Consider the following 12,159-nt stretch of genomic DNA (forward strand, 5'->3'; position numbering starts at 1 on the left):
GAATTACATAAAAAGTAATATTTTATATGCTATATAATTTATGAAACACAGACAACACCGCCATTTATATTACATCATGCAATAGTAATAATGTATACTGTATTTCTGTCCTAAATTCTTCACTCTCTCACGTTATGTTAAGACTCTCCGATAAAACTTACAAGCCCTTATTTTGCATGAAGGAAAAAAATGTTCTATCATCTCGAGAGTAATGGAGTAAGCAAGCATCTCTTCCTGCATACCACATTGTGTGTATAGGCCAAGAACATTTGCCATTGCGCAAATAAAATGAAAGTGAAACTATAAAAATCCTCGCTTGTATTTTCGTGGGAGTTTGGCGTGAACCTCCATAGACGGTACGCCCATCAGAGCACTTTAAAGCGGTTCATCTTAATGCGCTGCTCTGTATGTGGCCGGTCTGTTCATTTTAGGTGCTCAAATAATACAACAAGAACGGAATATGGGAAACAAAAACACGTCATGTCAATCATGGTACTGTATATCTATATATATCTATAGTAAATTGTGACTGGAATATGAAGTATGTAATGCAGCTATGTATAGCAAGCCACTCGGTACTTATATCATAAATGCAAAGCAGACTGATACCTCTTCACTTTCACATTGCACAAATCAATCGAACCACAAAAGGGGGGCCTGAGACCACTTGGGTTGTACACGTTATACCACTCTGAGAGCGCTTGGATTGCTCAAATGAACTAGATGTGAAAATGCTCTATGACCATGGTGACGAATGATCTGGCTCAGCGGAAGAAGCGGACCAAGAACCGATCATTGAGGTACACCATGTGAAAAAGTAATAGAGCGAGATTTGTGTTTGTTAATTCTGATGAATTGTTGCCTGTCACAGAGATATGAATTTAGCCAATGAAAGGCTGTACCAGTAATACCAATAGCAGATAGGCGAGTAAGGAGTACGGAATGGCAAACAGTATCAAAAGCTGCGTTCAGGTCTAATAGGATTAGGAGGCTGAGGGCACCAGAGTCTGATGCGAGGAGGAGGTCATTTACTACTCTTAAAAGGGTCGTCTCTGTACTGTGGAGGGGGTGGAAACCTGGTTGAAAAGGTTCACGCAAGTTGTATTTTTCCAAGTGAGACTGTAATTGAGCGGCGACCACCTTTTCTAATACCTTAGCCAGAGAAGGAAGGTTGGAGATAGGCCTAAAATTACTCAAGACTGTGTTATCAAGACCTGGCTTCTTGAGTACTGAAGTGATAGCAGCAGTTTTTAGTCTAAGCAGTACATGGCCAGTAGCAAGAGACCTGTTAATCATGTGGGTGATAGGTGAAATGAGAGTAGACAAGGAGTTTTTAAGGAGATGTGTTGGTAATGGATCAAGCTGGCAGGAGGAAGCGTTTGATTGGTAGGTGAAAAGGCCATGATAGGGTGGACTAAAGGTGCAGGAGAACATTCTGAGAGAGCAGAGGGAGAGAAAGCCTGATAAATATTATATATTTTATCTAGGAAAAAGGTTTGAAAAGATTTGTCTTGAATCTACAGTATGTCGATTAATTTGGGATTTATGTTTCATTGATCTGCCCTCAAATATCATCACTTCATCCAGTGAAGGAAAGAGTTGAGAGGCCCATCCTCAGAACACTTCCCAAGAGTCTGACTTGACTAAGTGGCGGGGACATTAGCATTTTCAGCCTGGCCACTGGGATATGCTTGGAAGAGTACCGTAGAAGAGGTGCAGGGTGAAGAAAAATAAGCCATGGCACTACCAATAAGTCGGCCTTGAAAAGAACCAGATGTGTGTGCAAGATCTTTGGAAAATATTATCTGTGGAGGTTTAAGTCTGTGCTGTTTCTTCTTCCAACCCCTGTGAAACGGCACTTGCTCACCACACATTTTTCCTGCAGTCTGTCTTTTGATTCCTTAGCATGTTTCTTAGCATATCTCAGAACTTTTTTACCATTTCATATCTTAAATGGCATTAACCTGCTGAAGAACAGATACATATGTTGTGTTTCGGATAATGGTGTGCTGGTGGTGTCCTTATCAGGCTTCTAGCAGGACTTCATTGGTCATCCATGATGGTTCACCAACAAGACCAGCAATAAACCAACATAAACCAGTCTTAACCAGAATGGAAATTCATGTTTTAGTGAGGTGCTCCTGATTCCTCAGGTGTTGTGAAACTGGTTAGCTAAGGCTACAGTGCTTATTGTCTATGTTGCATTTAGCTGTGGCGTCTAGTCTTAAAACAAACAGTGAGACCTTGTGTGGCGGCATAAGGCCTCGACAGGCTGAAGTCTGCTCACGGTGTGTCAAGGAAACAGCACGGTTGTTCTCCTACACAGAGGCACCTCTATGGAAAGCCAAAGGAGCAAAAAATTGTGGCCACAAACCACAGGGCTTTTTTGAATAAAACTACCCAGAGTTTCTTATACAACATTTTTTGTGGTGGCTAGAGCAGAAAGACTGCAAAACACACATGCAAATCTTTTGGCTAACTCGTTAGGATAATAGCTCAGACATGTGTGTTTTATTCTCTCAACGTGCCACAACAAAACAAAACTCCTTTGAACGACAAGTCGTTGGTGCTTTGGCTCTGGTTCCAATGTGAAATATTGACGACCGACACTTGATTGAAGCTTGATTATGGCACCAACAACAAAAACAACAAAAGGTTTGTGTTGGTTACTGCTTCTCCTATAAATGTGTCACAATGTTGGAGCCCCTCCTGGGTGTGCCGGACATGGTATTCCCACAAGCTTCTCTCTGGCTTGGGTGCTCTGTCATTAGGCTTTGCCACCGTGCCACACGCCACTCCTAGTGCTGAGCAGAGTATAAGACCAAAAAGACTAACACTAACAGGGCCCGGATTTGTGCCTGAGAAGCCTATCCACCTCCACAACCATTTGAGGGTGCATTTTATTACTGGAACTTCTGCAGTGGAGATAGATAATTCAATTCAATTTCTCACTACAGTTTGTTTGAATTGTCTGGCAATGTAGCTGTACAGTATACACCAAGTGTTTATCATGGATTTGATGGTTAGCATGGGCCAATTAGCCCCTGCTTGTACTGTACATGCCATAACTATGCCATAATAGGGGCAAAAACATCTTTATCCTTTCCAAAGTAGCTGTGTACGGTAATCGGACTGAGTAAAACAAAAATGGCTTGGCATTTTTGAGTTTTTCCAAAATCCCTAAACAAAGACCAAAATGATCAGTTGTAACTCCTTCTAAAAGCTTTCAGACTACATCCACCAAACTTGGCAAAGACCTTCGGACTGTTCTGACTTAGTGTGCTATGTTTTCTCTAACTGATCAGAATAACAGTTTCCAACATGATCACACACAAAATTGCCATGTTGTTTTGAAAAGTGAAAAGCGCCATCACCTTTACTGTGGACAACTGATTGCGTGAACAAACCTCAAAGATACAGGATCTGATCCCATGGGAACCAGCAAGTAATCACATTCATATAAACAATGGTAAACACGATTTAGAGGTTGTATTTTCTTTTTTTTTTTTTTTTACTCCTCTGACGGTTTAGGGTTGGAGTTTGGGTTATAATGTAGAGTTAATAAAATATGCATTCCTGTTGACTGTATAACATAATTCACAACTAAGAATACTACTCGAACTCGCTTTTGGCACCTCTCTATAGAGTTCAAACATGCCCATATGTTTGACAATATTTCCAGCATCGATCACTGGGAGGCAGTGATTTGATTTCGGTAAGCACAGACCGATTTCAGCGGCAGAACTATATAGACTTCCTTGATATACACAGGTTGACTAATCCAAACAATTCAGAAATCATACTTGGATGAGTAGTGAATGTTGAAAGCTTGGTGTTTTGCAGATGTTTGCAAAACATCATTTGGCATGAGGATCAAACCCAAGATGCTACATTTTCAGAAGTCAACAGTGGGTCAATGCACAACATGCAGGTATTGCGTTTTCAAGTTTGACAATTCCAGTAAAACTATGCAAACCAGTACATTTTTATGGCACCGTCGTAACAAGTGTCATTTCCTAAAAGTTTCATGGAAGGTTTATGCTTTTTCGCCCATCCATGGTTAAACGGATTCTGCGTGGGCAAATGTTTATCTTTGGTTTCAGCTCGAGGTGCTGTACATGCATACCAGGACAGACCAGCAGGGCCCACCCATTACCACATGGTGGAGACCAGGGATATGTTCCGTAACAGTCATGTGACCACTAGTGTCCTCTTTCCCAGCATATCCCATTGCAATAGATACATTCTGCTGGGTTGCATGTCAATGCAAACTTTGCATTCATGTCAATTATGACAGCATGCAAAACACTCAAACCAGTGGCAGAGATACATTAGGGTCCAACCACATGTGAAAATGTTTCTATTTTGCATTTTTCTAATTTTATAAAATATTTTCATTAGGAATTATATTATCCGCATCACTATATGAGTTAAATTGAATTTCAAGGAACAATTTTAAAAGGAACTTTAAATCCCAGGTTTTCAATGTGGCTTCAGATTTTTGGACCCCGCTGTAAAATTCACAATATTTTTTTTTAATGAAGTTTAAAAGGAATCAAGTAAATTCAAGTACTGTATATTTTGTTGCTAAGATCACCATGTCACTTTCCCTCAAATCTCCATGCTCTTTTCCAGTCGAACATCAAATACAATTATCTACATTAAATTAATCTGCATGAAACTTGAAACATGAAATAATCCTAGGCACTTGTGCCAAGGCCAACAGAGGCCTGCATGTCAGTGATACTTTAATCTAAATATACACCCGAATGACGGGAACAGGTGAAAGGGGCCCTGCCAGACACATGCATTGAATGATCACGCATACAGTGCAGGTCATACTGACATGTCTCTGTGTGTAAGTGTGTGTGTGTGTGTGTGTGTGTGTGTGCGCGAGTGTGTATGTCCTTCTTGGGTGTGGTTAGGGCTAGGATGCCATCTCCCCGTCACTGTGGATCGGGTTCTGAACTATACGCAACCCAATTTTGGGTTTCTCTTCAAAGCCAGCTGGTCTGGCTTTATTTCTTTTTCTTTAACTTCATTTTGACTCATTTACAGTCTTTTTTTGCTTTTTATTTTATTTTATTTTTTACAAAGACTGGCCCACAGCAGGTGCTGGAGGGTAGACTTCCTGGAGAAGAAAGTTAACTGGACTGGTAAGTGCCCAAAGTGTCGGTCCAAATTCAATAAACGATTGCTGGACATTGGCGAAAAAAAGTGGCTTGTCTGTGGCGAACATAAGTCAATAAAGAGTGTGAGCTATTGTGGCACGATGTTTCAACACGTCTTATTTGGGGAATGCGGACCTGAGAATAGAAGTAGAGAGATACAAATTTAGATAGGTGGGCTTTTTTTCGGGATGTGGTTTGGCTTCGTAAATAGATATATTTGTCTCTGAGATGAACATGGAGAGCAGGTCACCCGTGGCTTATATCATGTCAAGCTTGTTTACGCCACCTTTTATGACAAAAAGAACTATGTGAACAACTTTGACACATCAACTGTGACTTTCTTTGTTGGATAGGTCGGGGACTTTATTGCACAACTACAGTGGGGATCAAAAGTCTGAGTCCACATTGAAAAACTGGGATTCAAAATCTAATTTAAGCCAAAAAAGAAGAACATTTAAAACAAAGAAAAGTTTTGATGTAAAATAAAGAAGACATGATTAAGATTCTGCATTATTTGTTGGTCACTAATCAAATAAGAGCATTTGTGACATGGATCATGTTTTGCACAAACTTGTGGAGTACATACCAGCTCGAGTGCATGCAAAAAGTTCTAAGAAATAATAAGAAATTCTGAAATTCATGTTCCTACAATTATTATTTTTTTCAGTTGTTCATGAATACTGGATATGGATTTTATGAAAACATTTTATAGTGACTGTACTCATGAAGGTTAATTCCTAGCCGATTAATTATTTAGAGCCAATCATAACTATATATATATATATTTTTTCATGACTTTTCCAAGCCTTGAAATCACCATTTTAAAATTCCCTGATTGGTTTTCCATGACTGTAAGAACACTATGTACGGTTTTTAATTCAACTTTTCACTCCAATTATACTGATAATATAATTTGTAATGGAAATAAAATTGCACTAAAATAAAAAAAATAGAAGCATTTTATTAGTGGAATTTTGAACCGCACTGTATGTACAGTATACAAGTAATTTCTAGTTTGGTGTTAATGTTGGAATAAAAAGATAAATATGTGTTGATGTGAATTAAATCAGGATTAAATGAGTATGCACAGCTCCCCAGGCTTAAGTCTTGTTTCTATCTCATATTGGCTTTAGTTCTCCAGTTCATTCTCTATGGAGGCCACAGCTGTAGGGAATCCATCAAGAGTGTCTGAGATAATGAAAGGCATATCAAGGGCATTTAAGGTGCCCACAAAACAACCGATTCCTGCCCACAACCACTGCAGAATTCTCCCCTTACAGCTTCAGTTTCAAAACAAGGTGCAGTGCTAATGCTCTCCTTATGTTTTAAGTGTGAGCATTTGCTTCTGTTTATACCATTTAGACTCTCTGATTGTCCTGTCGGTTGATGCTCCAAAAAAGCTGAATGTGTTGAAAGAGGAAAAGCGCACTGACCCACTTTTACAAAGCTGAACGTCAGTGCAGCGAGATTTACATGTTCAGTTTCACTAATGTCATTCAGGTTTTGCTGCATGAGTTTGCTTTAAACATATTTTAATACCGATGGTATAGTGTAATGCTGTTTAGTTATTTTGTATTCTCACAGACAGAACGTTTCCTTTATTTATATGTTGCTTTGGATAAACATGGATGCTAAATGGATAAATGTAATGTAGAGATCAGTCAATAGGTTTTTCAGTGGCCAGCGCAGATGCTAATATCTATTCTAAAGCACAGGCTAGCCAGTGACCATAATATACTGTATATAAATTTGCTAAAGAATTTTTTTAAACAGCTATAAAATACTCACTGTAAACAAAGATAGAATCATTTACTAAACTTTTCTGTGTAAAGTTATATCAAAGTGTCTCTAGTGAGTCAGTCCACTGTCGGCCATCTTTGGAATGCTCTCGGTAGACTATTTCCAGTCATGACAGTGCAGCTCTTATCTACTTGAATGGAGAAAGACCAAAATCTCAAAAACGGTTGGTCAAGATTACGATCAAAGAACATATTTCAAATCAGCAGTAAAATCTGACAATACTGGTACCATAAATCGTGATTTGTTACCTCATATTACACAAAAAAACGCAATTTTCCCGGCTTGTATAGGTAGTGCGCATGGTCGTTCTAGAGTTGATTGACAGGTGGTGTCTGTATCTAAAAGGTGTTTGGCTCTTTTAACTGTAAGGCGGGACTTCCTTTTTACATCTGTTGAACACTAGGCGCTCAGAGCTCCTTGACTGAGTGTTCCAATTTCTCCCAATCATTTTAAAAGAAGTGACCCGTCTCTACTAAATAATCTCTTTTTTTTTTTTTTTTTTCAGAAAATGAGGGACAAGTCTAAATAATAATTTGTTGTTGTAATCAACATTATGCCACAAATGCTGTGGACTGAACAGCATTTAATTTTTTAATTTTTAATTTTTATTAATCCTGGGAAGATAGGACTGACGACTTCTCGGTACCACACATAATAATCATAATAATAATAATAATAATATGTTTATCAAAATAAAAGTCTGTTCCAAAATACCATGTTATCCATAACTCAAATACAATACTCATGAATTAATTACTTATTTAACATAAATTCAGAAATATTAACTCAGCGTACAAACAGAAAAAAAATATATTAATCTATTATATATTAGACTTACAATACTTTTGGATTGGGAAAAGGTTCAATTTGTGTGTGAGCTTGTCATGTGACTTAGTAATAAAACATAACGTAATGCGGTATAATGTAATATTATTTGGCAAAATAATGTAGTGTAATATGAGAAAGTAGGCTACTATAATTCATACCTGTTAGCATAAGTAACAGGTTATGTAATACACTCAGTGTTGACATGCCTGTAAGGCAGGTTTAAAGATGTTAGGACAACTATAACAATATATGAGATGTTGTCAGGTGAGCCACATAAAGCAGAATTATTTGAAGGGAGTTTCACACGCTAGCAGTCCCCCAAAGAAACAAGAGTATTCGCTACAACAATAGAGAGCATGTTTATCTGTTATATAGCTTGATATATAATGGATGACAGGTGTCTAGCAGTGGGCAGTTCACTCAGTGATCAAATAAGTCTTAGGGACATGTCAGAAAGGGGTTAGAGGTAATTTACTATATGTAATGTCCAGATACCATGACCAATCTTGCAGTACAATTATATATATATATATATATATATATATATATATATATATATATATATATATATATATATATATATACACACACACACACACACACACACAATACTGTGCAAATGTCTTAGGCACATAAGATGTTTCACAAAAGCATTTGTCTTAAGATGGTTATTTATATCTTCACCTTTAGTGTGTCAGTAGGAAATATGAATGTTAGACTCCTAACAATTACTTTTGCAGATAGAAAAGATTAGAATAGAAGAACAGGGAGCCCTGCAACAGATGGCATTGCCCCCACAAACCCCCCACTGAACATTGTGTCAGTTTGAGATTACATAAAAAGCCAGAAGCAATAGAGACAGCCTAAATAGATAGAAGAACTGTGGCAAATTCTCCAAGAAGCTTGGAACATCCTATCTGCCAACAACCAAGAAAAACTGTGTCCAGGTGTACCTAGGAGAATTGGGGCTGTTTTAAAAGCAAAGGTGGTCACACCGAATATTGATTTAGCTTTTTTTATGTTTACTGGATTTTGTATGACATTAATGATAAATGAAAACTATTTATGTCATTATTTTTGAAGACATCCTCACTATGCAACATTTTTCACAAGTGCCTAAAACTTTTGCACAGTACTGTATATATATTTTTCCCTCAATTTATTATATATATATATATATATATATATATATATATATATATATATATATATAGTACTGTGCAAGTCTTAGGCACATTGAAATATACTAAATATATATATTTATGTGTGTGTGTGTGTGAATATACTGTATATATATATATACATATGTATATATATATATATATATATATATATATATATATACACACACACTGGCAGCCAAAAGTTTGGAATAATATACAGATTTTGCTCTTATGTAAAAAAATTGGTACTTTTATTTTTCAAAGTGGCATTCAACTGATCACAATGTATAGTCAGGACATTAATAATGTAAAAAATTACTTTTACAATTTGATTTTTTTTTTCAGAACTTCTTAAACTACTTCAAAGAGTTTACTTCAAAAAATCCTCCACGTGCAGCAATGACTTTGCAGATCCTTGACATTCTAGCTGTCAGTCTGTACACTCAGTTTGATACTCAGGTGACATTTCACCCCACACTTCCTGTAGCACTTGCCATAGATGTGACTGTCTTATCGGGCACTTCTCACGCACCTTACAGTCTAGCTGATCCCACAAAAGCTCAATGAGGTCCATAACACTCTTTTCCAATTATCTGTTGTTCAATGTCTGTGTTTCTTTGCCCACTCTAACCTTTTCTTTTTGTTTTTCTGTTCTAAAGTGGCTTTTTCTCTGCAATTCTTCCCATAAGGCCTGCACCCCTGAGTCTTCTCTTTACTGTTGTACATGAAACTGGTGTTGAGCGGGTAGAATTCAATGAAGCTGTCAGCTGAGGACATGTGAGGCGTCTATTTCTCAAACTAGAGACTCTGATGTAATTATCCTCTTGTTTATTTGTACATCTGGTCTTCCACATCTCTTTCTGTCCTTGTTAGAGCCAGCTGTCCTTTGACTTTGAAGACTGCAGTGTACACCTTTGTATGAAATCTTCAGTTTTTTTTTTTTTTTTTTGGCAATTTCAAGCATTGTATATCCTTCATTCCTCAAAACAATGACTGACTGACGAGTTTCTATAGAAAGCTGTTTCTTTTTTGCCATTTTTGACCTAATATTGACCTTAAGACATGCCAGTCTATTGCATACTGTGGCAACTCAAAAACAAACACAAAGACAATGTTAAGCTTCATTTAATGAACTAAATAGATTTCAGCTGTGTTTGATATAATGGCAAGTGATTTTCTAGTACCAAATTAGCAATTTAGCATGATTACTCAAGGATAAGGTGTTGGAGTGATGGCTGCTGGAAATGGGGCCTGTCTAGATTTGATCAAAAATGACTTTTTTCAAATAGTGATGGTGCTGTTTTTTACATCAGTAATGTCCTGACTATATTTTGTGATCAGTTGAATCAAAGTAAGCTGAGGAAAAAGGTTTACCTTTGCTTGTACTTTACAGAAAACATATTAAATGAATAGTTAGCTCAAAAAAGAAAATTTGTTCATAATTTACTCACCCTCATGATGTTCCAAACCTGTATGTCTTGTGCACAATATTTAAAGTATTCTGAAGCCATACGATAGCTTTGTGTAAAGAATAGACAGAAATTTTATTTTTTATTCACTGATAATCTTCCACTTGACCATATCTCTCAAAACTCATTTGTGCCATCAAACTTGCATGTTAAGACATGCCAGGTTTGACATCACTTACAACAAACGCCATTAATTTTGCATTTCGTAATCTAACTCTGAGTGCCAAATTTGAAATATCATGAGGGTATGTATAGTTAATGAAGACAGAATTTTCATTTTTGGGTGAACTATTCCTGTCCTGTTTATTTGGGATAAAAAAAATGTCCAAACAAAACGAATTTATCTTTGTAGTAAAAAAATATATAATAATCTTTGTAAAAAGACTCAATAATGAAAGATGAATCAGTTAACAAAGAAAGATATCCCCAAACTATTCACACTGTCTGAAAAGTACAGATCTAGCTTTTTAACACAAACCTGTTATTTGCTTTAAAACAGAACTTGGTTTCTCAAGGAAATCTGTGCTTGAAGACAGAATGTTTATTTTATCTTTAGACTGTGGACTTACTTGCTCTCTCTCTCTCTCTCTCTCTCTCTGTCCTTTGTGGATTTTGTGACAGCAGGTAAAATGTGTTTTGAATTATACAAATGGTTTCATTTTTATATTAGTGAATGTTTCGGAAATGCTTTTGGTCTTAGAATACAGAAACACAATAGCAAATCCCACTTATCACCACAAATACTTTACAGACACTTTAAAAACCCAGTAAGATTAAACTCAATGTGTTCCTTAAGTTCACATTGAGGTTTTACCCTTACCCGCACTTGGCAGTGCTAGGGAAAATTCTTAAATGAAAAACATGCCCCCAGAGAGCTTCCATGTTCCTTTGTGAGTGTCAGAATCAGAGCTCTGCCAGGGAAATTGTTGGAGAGGTAAAGAGCTGTCAGTGTTCTGTGTCTATTAAAACACACAGTTTTCTTTGGACAGAACTGCTAAACACTGTTTCTGCTCTCTCTCGCTCTCTCTCTCTCTGTCTAATGCTCAGTTATCGAGATGAAATAAACTCAAAGAAAAAAAAAACATTAACACACTCAGTCTCACTTAAATGAACAAATACACAAGTGCCCTGATCAAGCGGTTAAAGTTACTGAAAGGGCATATGGCAAGTTTGCTGTGAACTGCAATACCCAAACCCGCCACTAGTGTGCTGTAATGAGTCACAAAACAGAAAGTCTCTAAACTTCACTGAAATGATAAGATGTTCCTTTTTTATGTTAATTGATTTTCCACCAGACTGATCATGAATTCATTTGACGAATTGATTATTTAATTTTCTAGGTGCCAAACGAAGGGCCTGAAAGCCTCAAAAACCCATTTGATGGAGACACAAAAGCACGGAAGATTCACAGGGAGAAGACAGTGTTGAGAAAGTTGAGAAAGAAGGTTATGAGCAAGTGATTGGTAAGAATTACAATGAAACAAATGTTTACAAACTTAATAAATGGGGATTATACATTTTGTATTCATTCATAATTGTTCTAGACATGATTTTAATAAAAATATTATTAAATATTAAAATATAATAGAATATTATTTATTGTATTTTTTTATTTTATTTTCTTTAAAAAATGTAATTTAACAAATGGTAATTGTTACATTTTTAAAAAGCTTAATTATTGTAGGTATTATTTTTTGTAGTTATATATATATATAATGCTAATTAAAT

The sequence above is a fragment of the Myxocyprinus asiaticus genome, chromosome 42, assembly GCF_019703515.2.
Source record: "Myxocyprinus asiaticus isolate MX2 ecotype Aquarium Trade chromosome 42, UBuf_Myxa_2, whole genome shotgun sequence".
Classification (NCBI taxonomy): domain Eukaryota; kingdom Metazoa; phylum Chordata; class Actinopteri; order Cypriniformes; family Catostomidae; genus Myxocyprinus; species Myxocyprinus asiaticus.